Here is a 13,164-nt window from a genome sequence, read left to right as displayed (position 1 = left end):
ATATACTTTTTTAAAAGTATTTAATAAACATCTATATCTTCCTTGCACAAAGAAAGGTCTATCTTTAAAAGTTATTTCCAACAAGTTTATCATTATTTTTTAAATCATCTCCTGAAACTTTCAATCCCCCACACAATTGAACAGATTAATCTGAAAGTGAGGTATAGAAATAAATCCATCAGAAAACAAAATGTTACTTCCTGATTTGTGTTGCTTTTTTCCTAAGGAGCGACATGTGCAAACATGCTATTTGCTGTTCTTGACTGGACTCAATTTATAAGGCTGTGTACTGTACTGTGCTTGCTTAGCTTCTATTTTCTCTCCAGTCTAGACCCACTAACCCATGAGTATAGAAGGAAAAAATTGTTTTAAGCCACTTTATGCTCATCTAAATACAGGCCAAGCCTTATTCTGATATAAAAATGGAGCTGATTACAAGCTGCTCCAATGTTTTTCTAGCTGTTTGAGAGGTGGTTCAAGTACTGAAGTGCTGGGTTTTGCCATAACAGTAACAGGACAAGGACTAGCAAAATGCAGGTCCAGTGCCATGACATGTCATGCTGTGTTTTCTCTACCCTTGGGGAATTTTCCTAGGAGAATTGAAGTTTGTCTGAAAACTGTTTTGCACTACTGGAACAGTTTAAAGCTGTTTCCTGAAAGTGAGTCGGGTCTGTTGTGTCTAACAACAGATGCTTGCGCTCCTTTCTTCTGATCTGCATGGACTCACATCTGAGCCTTAACCTGACAAAGTACATTTGAACGGTGTCCTTTTGCTTCACATCATTTGCTCTTCCACCCAGTTTAATCTACCAGCCTATTTGCCAATGCTGAGTGTTACAAGAAGGGATATCCTCTGCTCAGCACCAGAGTGTCCTAGGGAATCTCTCAGACAAATGTGTGTGTTTCTTCTCAGGAAATTTCTAAACTTGACTATGAATAATACAGAGTGTGTCGAGAGTGTCCGATTTAGTGGAAATGGCAATTAGCTGGGAGCTGGAAGTCGAGACTTTTTAGGCTTTACCTCTGAAAGGGGATAGATATGGCCTGCTGCATTACTCTGGGGAAGTTACTTTGCTTGGTGCATCTGTTTTTACTTTTCTCTCTCTCTCTTTCTGTCTTTCTCCTCTTTCCCCCTCCCCTTAGACTGTAGGATCTTTTTAACAGGGTGATTTTTTTCTATATTGATAATAACCTGATAGGCAGACCTATCCTCCTTTAGATGCAGTAGGATTTTCTGTACTGCAATTAAAGTAGTTTAAAAAGGACTTTGGAAAATGTAAAGTAAAATGTACTGTTAAAACAGTTCACTTGCATTTTTCTTCCAATTTTTGCCTCTCTCTGATTAAAATATAAGTTTATATTTTAAAATCAAAGTTAAACCCAGTGAAATCCAATGTTCTTTTCCATATTTTTCCCCTCTTCCTTTTCAGTGTTCCTTACAGCATGCTAAAAATCCTTTCATCCTTTTGTCTGTCTTCTATGTCATTAAATGTATGGGTTACCCTTATTTTCACAAGGAAGAAATTTATCTAGGTTATTCCTGGGGCTAGAGCAGTTCTTGGCTTTTTATGTCAGCTGCCCATGGTCAGTCTTTCTCTGCTGTCAGGAAAGTGGACAACAGCTCCATCGCATGCCTGGGGAAGTGAGGAGCCTGATGGCAGAAGGGAGTAGCTGTATTTGGGTATGGGGAACCCATCTCAGAGAGCCTCAGCAACATGAGAATTTTATTTTGAGCTGTCTGAGGTCCTTTAGTGCTTTCCTGCTGAATAAACATTTAATTTTCCTTTTAACCAGTCTGGTATGTTTAGCAGTTGGAATCAGATTTCCTTCATTCAACTCCACCCAATCGAAGGTGGCATCCATCTTGTCTTCCTAGTCTTATTGTCTTAACAATAAATTCACGTACCTTTTGACACTGAGCGTTATGCTCGTGGCTTTACTTCTGTCTGTTCAGACGATAGTCTCGAAAGAGGGGGAAAAAAAATAAACCCCCAAAAACCCACTCACTGTGTTTGTGAGAACGTTTACTTTCTTAAACCATTTGAAACTAATTTTATCAGCTCATTTCACCAGACGGTTTCTGATCTCATCTTGTATTAAAATGTCTGACCTCACTTGTCAACAAAGGTCAGACATAGTTTATAGTTCCCTCATTTCTCTTTCACTAAGTGGCACCCTCTTTGGTGCTGCTACTCCTGTTTAGAGAGCTACTTTTCTTCCAGTCGTAGTTTCTTCTGCTCCTTTTTAAGGAAGGGAGCTAGAAATCAGTCCATCTCTGGAGTTCAACTTGCCTCACTATTAATACGCAGGCATGATCTGCTCTGGACTGTTTGCTGCTGTCCCCTTTACCCCTTCTCTAGGTGCTCAGCCCTGCCACCCACTGCCAAACTCAAGGGTGCCAGTTAAAAAGGTCTAGCTGCCCCTTTATGTTACGTAGGACGTTACAAAAGTGTGTCTCAGCTGTTCAGAAAGGAACATGTCACTTCTGGATATCAGTGCTGAACTGGAACCCTGGGTGCTAGTGGTCTCCGGATGCTGCCTTTAGCAGCAGCTGTTCGAAGCTCCTGATTCTCTTACCCCTGCCATGTTAGCAAGATGAGGTTGATCTGTCTTCTTTCTCCTCATGCTTTCTTGCCAGATGGGATGTTTTTCACTTTCTTCTGTGACGTGTTCTGCTGGGCTGCTGTACTTCAGCAAAGAGCTACAAGAGGGCCTTAGAGGTGAGAAAATTTCAGTAGCGAGTGAAATGCTTCCTGTGCGGCCTTCGTGTGCTAAGGTGTTCTGGATGTAGCTAATTACTGCATTAAGCTAGTTTTGGATCAAGGAATGAAAGAAAGGAGAAAGAGTAAGGAGAAAAGGAGAATGAAAGAAAGAAGGTGGGGGGGGGCTTTAATTTTCGATGCCTTTACTGTGCTGCTGCATCTCTTGTTAACCGCCTTTTTAAAAACACAGGAAAGATCTGATTGTTCGTAAACATGGACTGTTGTTTGACCAATTGTCTTTTATGGTTGTATGTTTCTAAATGACATCCTTCTGCTGGGCTTCACATTTTTCTCTGGCGTGTTCACAATGAGTATTTGTGTGTAGGCTGGATGCTTTTTACCTTGTGATTTTGACCCAGTCTGCATTGTTTCTTACCTGCTTTCCATGGGAAGTGTAGGTATTAAGGTTAGTTGTGAGCCATGGACCAAAAAGAGAGACTTAGACTTGATATTTTTCATTAGAATTTTACTCTCTTTTAAAAAGGGAGTTTTGTTTTTTGCTTTTGTTTTTTTCCTCTTAAAGCAAGTCTCTGAGATAAATGAGGACAGATACCTCACACGCTTTCAATCAGGATATGGATCTAGGAAGGAGAAACTTCTCCATACTTCGCTACAGCTGTCATTCTAGCTGAGTCCATGTGTAACCGGGAATGCAGATGTCTGCTTGCATCTCCAGCTTCATTTCAGACGAGTTCGGAAGGTAATTTGTTTCTTGCTGAGAACTTAAGATGCCATAGCACTACTTTGAATAAAACAGCACCTGTAATTATATGAGAGTCCATGTTCACCCAGCCTTTTAGTAGCTTCTCCTGGCAGATATATTCCTATCTCAGGAATCAGTCAGCCATCCATCCTTGTTGATATCAGGGCAAACAATTCATTCATCTCTGTCCATTTTGTCAGTAATATACAGGCAGCTGCTCCTCGACCCTCATCTGATCCCTGAGTCTGTCCATATGGCAAATATGTGTTACTGTGTCACTGCTGTTGAAGAGCTTTTTCCTTTTTAACAGTCTCTCCCCCCCCAATTTATCATTCTTGTTGTCTCAGGTTAACTCCATAATCTTTATTGTCACCTTTTCTACTTTTTTTTTTTTTTTTTCTCTATATCTACCTCTTAGTTAGGCACTATTCTGGCTGTCTTTCTCCCTTTCCCTGCTGCTGCTGTATTTATTGATGAATGGCTCATCTCATCCCAGGCCACATAATCAGTACTTCTCTTCCTACTCTCTTGCTGAGAACTTGAAAAATGTACTTTGCAGAAATATGTGGGGATAGGACGTTTTGTGGGCTTTAGGGCAAACTAGAGGCAAAAATCCCCTCACCTTTTAAAAAAATGCCCATCTAATATATAGTACAGCACTTTGAAAACTGACGCCTGTGCCTCTGTTCCTCATTTAGGTCATGAGTTATCTGTGGTTGTATATGGTTACTGTTGCATCAGTGCTGGGATTTTTATTTTCTCCCCTTTTCTTTTTAACAGCTCTTACCCTCTCTCTTGTAGCTAACCCAGATAATGGTTCTACTATGTTTAATTCACAGGCAAAGTCCTCACTGCCTCCGCTGTGCACAGGATCAGTCCTAACAGCTCTCTCTTTCTGAGGTCTCCTCTCCTCGCTTGGGAGGGAGAAGGGCTGTGTGTACTGTGCAACACCAGGGGTGGGGTACGGGCATGTCTGCAGTTCTTGGAAACACCACCCAGGCAATTGTCATATGCTGGTACTAAAAACTGCATTTCTGTGGGTTCAAAAACCAAAATAGCCCCCTTTCCCCAGCTTCCCAACACATGAGTTAGATACAAAAATCACAGCAATGCCTCTTTTTTAAGGCATAGCGTAAAGATAAAATAGGAGCAAAAGTCCAAGTCTGTGAAAAGTTACCACAACGTATTTATCCACTTCTCTGCATTTTTTCTTTTAGCTTTGCGTCATCCTCTGTCAAATCTGTTGTAGCATCCCACTTAACTTGACTAGCTTTTAAGCTCTCAAGTAGCTTCCCAGTTTCAATGCGCACTGCATAACCAGGCAAACAAACCTCCGCTGTAGGTTATTAAGGTTTGCTTTAAGTTTGCCTATGGTGAGAAGTGCTTCTTGCTCTGTGGATGTTGCACTGAGAAAATGCTTTTTTTTTTCTTTTTTATATTAAAAAGCTAAATGAAAAATTCTGCTCCAAGTTATGGTGGATGATGATTAGCAAATAGGATGAAGTTACTGCTATTTCATGCTGCTGTTGAATGAGTGAAGGATGTGGCATAAGTTTTAAACCTGAATGTTTCTGCTTTTGGACTTAGTGTTGTGTTTTTAGTAGCATGTTTGAGGTTATGTAAAATGGCTAATGTAAAAATGCATCATTTTGTGTCTTGAGTATAACAATTGGTTTAGTAGAGCAATACTCAAATCTGTCTCACTTTCCAGTGTTAGTCTGGAGCTGCTGTTTAACTGATACCCAAAATTAAAACTGATAAAGGGATGGGGGGAGATCTGTTGAATTTACATAGTTTCTTTTCCCCCAGCTCCTTTGCTGTAGGTGTGTGCCTTAGTTTCTAGAGCTGCAGTGAGTAATGTAACCCCCTAAATGAGACAACAGCTTTTTTTCCTGTGATCAGTGCTGTTCCTCCCCCATGTCCTTCCCCATGTTCCTCCCTTCCCCTTCCAGGTTTCATGCTCACCTGAAAAGCTGCATAAAGCCATAGGAGCTGCTTTTCCCCTTGTGTATATCCCAGGGGCATGGCAATAGCTTTTATTTTGGGATCATCACAGCTGCTGATGGATGAATACAGGGGATAGAGGAGACAGATATAGCAGGAACGTTGAGATAGTTGAAGTCCAAGGCTGCTATAGGATGAGGAAGGTATAGGGAGAAAGAAAAGGGCAGGTAGTGGGAAACATGGTGAGTGGCCCTGTGATCCCAAACCTGAGGTGGTCATTAGCAGCTGGCAGGATCTGGATGATTATAGGAAGCTTAAAGGAAGTAGCTGGCCAAAAAGTCATACCCCTGAATGATCCTTAAACTTTGCATAGCCCTCAATCCCACTGAACTCCTGAGAGAGGAAGTTTCAAGTGCCTCCTCCAGTTTCTCATAGCTGTGGCCTGAAGCAGAGGATAAAGGATTACTGTTGTCACTCAAAAACCATCTAGAAAAGCTTTCTGTGGCAGTGCCATGTCATGTAAATAACTATGAAACAGTGGGAGTATAAGAACTGTGCTAGTAGATTTCCATGGCCTGCTTAGCTGCGGTCCATTACTTACGCCGCCATCTTTCAGCGTTAGTTTAAAAAGCATTTGAGAGGCAGGTGAAGTTACTGTTTGTCCCTGCTGCTCTGATGGCTGAGGAGGTAACACAATTGTCATTCCTTTCTTCTCTGTTTTTTTTCTTTTTTATTGTATTGATTTTTCAATAAGATACAGGCTTTACTCTTGAGAGCAAAGCAAGAAATGAAACTGTTCAATAATAGCTGTATGTAATAGCTCTGTGTTCAATAATAGCTGTAATGGGGATGGAACCCTCCTCAGGAGGAGAAAAATTTTACTGCATTTCATAATAAGTATCTTGCTGCTTTGTATGCTTTCACTGTGTGATCAAGGACTCCCTGTCCCTCCAGTGACATGCTGCAGTGACCAGGAGGCCACCATCTTTTGTTCCTGGGTTTTCTTTCCAGTTGGTCTCATCCAAAAATGAGAACTCACCTCTCATGGTGTTTGTATAGATGTAACATGCTTGGATCACAAATTGTTAGCTTTCTCTGAAACATGTGTTGAGCCCTAACACTAGTCTTTGTCATGCTATCATCTCAAAGACTAAATTATGGGATTGCCTGTACTTCTGTCTGATACTTCTGTATCAGACAATCTGATCTCTGTTAAATTGCCAAGTGCAGTACAGGGCATCTGTAACACACAGACATCACTAATATGTCTATATTATTTTTAGATAATCTATTCTATTTGTCTTTTTTTTTTTTTTATTTCATTGCAGTTTTATAATTAAGCCTGGCTCTGAAGTTGTGGGGGAAAAAAAATGCCCTGTGTAGTGGCGAGCTGGACACTGTCATGTATTTGAAAACATTGGTGCAATGATAGCTGTGTTACACATTGTTTCTGTCTGTCAATATAATGTATAGTGTCTTGGGATCCTTAATACATAGACTGTTTGACCCAATTGAGTGGATTGGCTCATTCAGTTGATAGTGTTTATTATGTCATGGTCTATCTGTGAGTTTAAATTAAAACATTATTGGTCTGATTGCCTTGAATGGCTCTATCTGTCAAGTCAATGAAGGCTTGTGAGATTTTGCTGCTTCATATGTCATGACGTAACTCTTTCTATTAAAAAAAAAAAAAAAGCTCACACAGACAGTACAGCAGTCATATGGTATATTTAGAGCTCTCTACTGCAGCCTTTTAAATTTAAATGCTCAATAATTAGTAAAGGTATTTAAGAGGGGCTAATGCATTGTAAAGTCAAGCACCCAAAAGTTAGGAAGCATCAGACTTAAAGTCTCTGTGTAGACAGGCTTCTACTAGGACTTTCAGAAAGGTCTAAGAAGATAAGAGGCATAGCTTCTGTTGAAATGTATAGAAACCAGGGCCAAACCATTATTTACTTTTGAAAATCTGACCAGGTACTGATCTATATTTTTGGATATAAAATTAACAATGGTAGATGGACGGCCTGTATTTCACTGGCAAATCAATGAGACTTAGCTAGAGGTGATTTTACATCACAGTGTAAGTACTATATAGATATCAGAAAATCACTCTGAAGTATCAGGCCTCTTGTCACGAAAGTATGTTTTGCTTAGTTGTCGAGGGAATTTTCTCCAGCACCTAGACCTGAAAAAAAGTTTATTGGAGCTATTAAAAGTGTATGAAGTCTTAAATCTTTTGCAAAAGTGAGGCATGTAGGTGCAGAGCTATAAAGTTCTTAAATACAGAAAAAGCAGGTCCTCTTTGCTTTCAAACGATTAATCTAAATCCAAATTTTTTTTTTTGAAGCTAAGCATGAATTTCCCTCTTTTTTCAATACTGAGCCAAATCTCTACACTTTATATGTGTCATTAAAACCCTCTCCAAGTATTTCTTGTTGCATTGCACAATGTTATTTTCGGGAATTGCTCAAAGGTAAACTTGCACTGTAACATAACTTGACATTATAAAGTAATTAAGAAATGAGAAAAGAGATGTATTAACATGCTGTCACTGAAATTATCACTCTCATAGTTGTTTAAATTGAAATTATCTGGTTTAATCTGAAAATAGTACAGAATAACTGTAGCTTTTTTGTCTACCCTTTGGGGAAAAATGGTGATTTGTTTGACACGATTCATTTTTATCTGTGCTTTTCTAGGTTTTTTGGCTACTGTTTGAAGGAGCCACTGGCGTGCAGCTAGAGACGTTAATACGGAAGGTAACATACTCCATTTTAAAAGAAAGAACTGAAGACAGAGTTGAAAGCTTGCTGTTCCAAAGTTGACAGTTGTGCAGTGTATTTAATTGTATTATTATTGTAGTCTTAGTTGCATCTGAACTGTCCAAAAGTCTTTGCACTGAAAATCAGTTCTCAGGTGCTGAGGTAGATAAGTGCTCCTTGTTTTACTATTCGTGGATGTTTCAAATGAAACGTATGTGCAGAGCTGTGCACTCTGAAGACTGAAGAGCTCAAATATGGAGGAATAGAGACTGACCTTGTCTCTCATGCCAAAATTCCCTTCTTTTCTTGCTGCTGTGCTTTGCAGCTTATATTAGCTTGTGGAAAATCCTATAATGAAAGATACTAACAGGAGGAATACTCTGACTTTAAATTTCACACCTGATAATTCCTAGCCCATGTATGTTATGATAATGAATTCCTCTGTTTCAAGGAACAAACTACTTTTAGTAAATGGGAGGGGAGAAAAATCAGTCATAGCAGTGCATTTTCCATTATCAGATATGCCTCTGATTATCGTCTGTTACTGGAATTAAAATTCTGACCAACTTCAGTTCATGGGGTTTAGCAAAAAGTACTTTAAGCAGTTAATCAAGTATAATTTTTTCCTAGTCTGTTGTGCAAGTAACAGGAATGTGCTAGGAATGCAAGTAACTTGCCTAACTCAAAAGAATAAAATCACATGTTAAACTTTCCTCTGATAATTTTGGGAGACGACTTTTTACTTTTGCTCTCCCTCATCTTATATTTCTACACAAGTGACGACACGCATGCTGAGATGCAGCAGAGGTCTAGAGGAACATGCAGGAATGGTCTCATTTAGAGTTCAAATGACTGCTCACGTTCTTGACCTTTGTCCAGTTTTTCCTTCAGTTACAGATCTACTCACTGGCACCTGTATCTTTGCGCTTGCTCTGCAGAGGTGATTCTAAAATGCTGTCCTCTATGGCAAAACAGCATGATAAATTGCAAGTTACTGAGCGTAGTATATGCCAAAATGCGTATACCTCTTGGCATTACAGAAGAGCTGAGAGAAGTTAAGTTCATATTCTGCAGGCTTTTAAATATCAGTAATGAATTTGTTTCATACTTGGGTGGAATCAAGTCTCTGAAAAGTGTTTCACTTGAAGCACTTGATGCCTTGGCCAGAGCGCTTACGTGGCTGTGGACTTTCTGTCCTAGTCAGACTTGGACTTTCTGCGTACAGGTGGGTGGCTTAAATGTCCTGACTCTTGGCTGACAGGGTTTGAGTCTTTCTCTGCGTTTCTGCTGCGACTGTTCCGCTCTCTAAATAAATTCAGACTGTAGCTTAGCCTTGGCTTCCCACCTCCAAGGTGAGTGCACTTGCTGCCTGGTTTCTATTGTTAGATCTCCTTCTTTTAGTGAATATTGGCTTATTTGTGTGAGGTAGAACATTCCAGCAAAAAATATTGCACCAAGCTCATCTAAAAGAGTCGGAGTCCAGTAAAGCAGAGACTTGAAACTCTTCCTCCCATCTAGACCAAATGATCTCTTCTGGGCTTTGTGCTGAAATGAACGTTCTCATGAAAAAGTCTGGGCTGGACCTGGGAATTTCCTTTCGGAATCGAAATACCACACAAATAGCTTTACTTATTTGACATTATGTTTTGACTAGGGAGAAGTAGAAAAAAAATAATGTTTATCTTGCTTGCAGTTAATGCTTGCTTTGAGATATCGCCGAGATGGTAACACAGGGGATTGTTTTGTCTTGTTGTATCAGAGGAGCATTGAGATGTACCATAGGCAAAAATGTGTAATTCTGTGGCACCTAATATATCTGTATCGCATCCTGTTTGAACACTGATAAATTGAAAATGTTGAGTAATTTGCCTTGGAAGGAGCTATGATCTTCAGAAGTCATTGATCCCAGAACCAATGTTTTTATTCCTCATATTGCTGAATATTTTTCCCCACATGTAAATTGGGGGAAATGATGTTTTTCTAAATTAATTCACAGTTTAAAACTGCAGTGTGTTGTATTTCTGCTTGAACACTTATAAAATTTGCTACAGACAATTTCATTGTGTTCAAGTTAGTCTAGTAGTAGCAATAAACATTAACTTAAATATTGCTTGGTTATACAAAGCAGCTGAATATAATCAGTCAGTGGGAAATGCAATAGAAAACTGCTCTCCTGGCTCATAGCTTTTGGTTTAGGTGACTCTTAGGTGTTTTTGCTAGTCCTTTTGAGTGTAATCTTTCTATATGTATTTTTTGTGACAAAAAGTGTTTTTATTCTCATATGCAATTTGTTTTTTGTAAAAGTTGTTTTTCCATTTTCATTTTAAATCACCTTTTTTCCTCATAATTTCTAAATCCTGGCATTTTAGGCAGTTACTGTTTGCAGTCGTGATGGCAAAAACATTTAAAAATTATTGATGCAAAGTGGAACAGACTGAGCTTGGTTTTGTCATAGTGTTCAAAAAGGCTTACTGCAGTTCTAGGCTCTTGAATGGATACGTGGCATAGCAAGAGAAGAAAACACTTACCACTCATATCTTTGACTCTTTTTCGTAGAAGCTTGTACCAAATGATGCAGGAGCAAGTGTGACGAATTCAGTGGATGGCACAGCCTGCTGTTGTAAGCAACCCACAAAAAGCATCGTTTGCAAAATGAAGCTGTTTGACTTGTACAATTTATAGCTCTGTTGGTCCAGTTCATGGCAGCTTTTTTTTTCCTTACCAAACTAATGTCTGGGTTCAAATGTTCGCGGTAATGTCAAGGTCTGATATTTTTACCTCTCCCTTTCTCTTGATTTTATTGATTTTTTTTTTTTTTCAAAGCCAAGCATTCCATGAATTAGTTATAGTAAGAAGGCTTATTGTGGAATGTGATATAATTGGCAACTCATTGTTGATGTAGGAGATTTATGTTGGCCTTATAGTAATAGTTTATAATTGGAAGCATATGCGATTGCTGGTGTCTAGACTTGGGAACTTTCCCAGGAAGGAGTTCCAGGTGGTTATCTAACCATAATAGGCCAAATGGCTACCTCTTAAAGGTTGTAGACATGGGAAATATGTAAATACTGCTGGCAAACTAATTATTCCATAAATTTAAGTTTTTTAAATTGCAATATATCCTTCCACATTTAAGTGTTTGACCGGCTGATTTCTTTTTCTCTGGATTGCTCCCTAAACTGAACAATGTAAAAGCAGACATGAGCAGTTTTTGATCAGCCTGGGTGTCAAAAAGCTTAATTATATAATGTGCCTGATCTAGTTGCATTAATGTACCAGTGCCTAACTTGAAATAGCAAGTAGTTGTGTTGCTATATTTATTAAATTAATTCTGTGAAATCTGATTTGGTGTATAGTAAGTTCCATGGCACTTTCAGTTTTCTCTTTCTGGGCTCGTAGATTAATTCTGGAAGGAGCTCAGAAAGGAAACATATCTGAAAGTTGTATAGCCTACTGAAGGATGGGGTGATTTGATGTCCTGATCCCACAGTTTGTCTTCAGCATGCTTCGCATATTAATTTATCCCTGGAGAAGGAAAGCACAGTTGGTTGTCCCAGCATGGACGCGCTGCAAATATTGTTCTGGGACCTGCATAGCTTCTGACTGACAATGAATATTTTCAGCTCTAGTTCTTACTGTACAATAGGAAATACAAAAGAAAATAAGTAATTTGCTGGGCCTAACACAGTATGACTTGATCATTGTGGCTCAAACAGAGAACATAGAAGAGCTACATCAGGAGATGTGAAAAGTCCTCTCAATTCAGCATTCATGTGCCAGATGGTTGTTTCTTGGTCTTGTTGCGGTTTTTTGTTTTTGTTTTTTTTACCCTACCTGTTAAGATAGCAAAGAATGACATACGTTATCTGGCGCTGTAGCCAAGTGTGTGGTCCAAATTATTTTCACAGAATGCCTGACAAAGTCTGCTTGCCTGCCTGCCTCAATCATTTTTCTCAGCTAATTAGAAAAGTCTGCCAAGCATTGTTGGGCTTAGGCACTAATTATTCTCAAACAAATGTTTCAATTTTGCACAAGCTAGGAAGTGTGTCTATTTTAAATGACTACACGCCAAGATGCCAGAATAGTCAGACCAGCTTCATTTATCAATATGTCTGGAAGTCTCAGAGCACCAAAGAGACAAAACTTAAAGGCACTGTTTTAAAGCAAATGAAAGTCTGCACTCTTAGGTGCTCTTTAAGGAAGTAATGCTATAACTCTTTTCTTGTATATATTAGTTTTAATGGGATATGGAAGACCTATTTTCCCACTGGAAATGCTATTTCTTGTGATATTTGTAGTTGTATTCATCCTTGGATTCTCTTGTTTCTGGCATTGAATTAAAGGAAGTTTTGTTGTTAGTCACATGAGGCTGACCTTTCTAATCCTATCTCAGGTTTTATAGCCTGCCCATCATGACCCTGTTTGAGCATTAAAGATTGTCTTTGGCAAAAACATTGGTAAATCTTTCCTCATAAAACTTGCAGTTTAATTTGACAATCTGAAGAAACTTGAATAGTTTAGAGCAAGGTTATGGTTTGTTTTGCAAGCAATGGCACTATACCTGATCTCAAACTCCACCCTTCGCTACTGAGAAGTAGCTGTGAGCTTCCAGAATGGTGTCAGCTCAAGTCTGATCCTGAAACGTTCAGGTTATATTTATCTATGATAAGATTCTCATTCTGGTAATTCAGTGTATTACTAATATGCTGTGTGTCTCTTATTGGTGTAATCACTGGTATGTTATACTTCTGCCATCTGTCTTTCGTACTGTTTGCCCCATTCCAAAAGTTGCTCTGCAAGAAGCAGATTGCCCTGTTTAAGAGGCTCTTTGGCTTCTGCATGAGCTGCCCATGTATAATCAACAAAAATCTTGGTTTCCAAGAACTGTCTTCCTCTGTTCCTTGAAAGCTGGGAGCTGTATGTTTTCAGAGAAAAAAATCTTTGTGGTTATATTCAGAAGATGACAAGAGAAATTCAGCATCTTATTTCACAG

The 13,164-nt window shown here is 39.1% G+C and overlaps 1 protein-coding gene across 1 annotated transcript in view; it reads left to right on the top strand.

Annotated features, from left to right (window-relative positions):
- TMC3 (transmembrane channel like 3) overlaps positions 1–13,164 on the top strand; it is a 200,215-nt gene that overhangs the window by 76,399 nt on the left and 110,652 nt on the right. Inside the window, exons 6-8 of the mRNA XM_068957990.1 lie at positions 2,639–2,720; positions 3,286–3,462; positions 8,109–8,168. The gene's annotated coding sequence lies outside the window, so the exon portion shown is untranslated. The remainder of the gene's footprint in view (positions 1–2,638; positions 2,721–3,285; positions 3,463–8,108; positions 8,169–13,164) is intronic.

The sequence above is a fragment of the Struthio camelus genome, chromosome 12 (assembly GCF_040807025.1).
Source record: "Struthio camelus isolate bStrCam1 chromosome 12, bStrCam1.hap1, whole genome shotgun sequence".
Lineage (NCBI taxonomy): Eukaryota > Metazoa > Chordata > Aves > Struthioniformes > Struthionidae > Struthio > Struthio camelus.
Note: the sequence above shows the minus strand (reverse complement) of the source record. Positions and strands in the feature narration are given on the sequence as shown.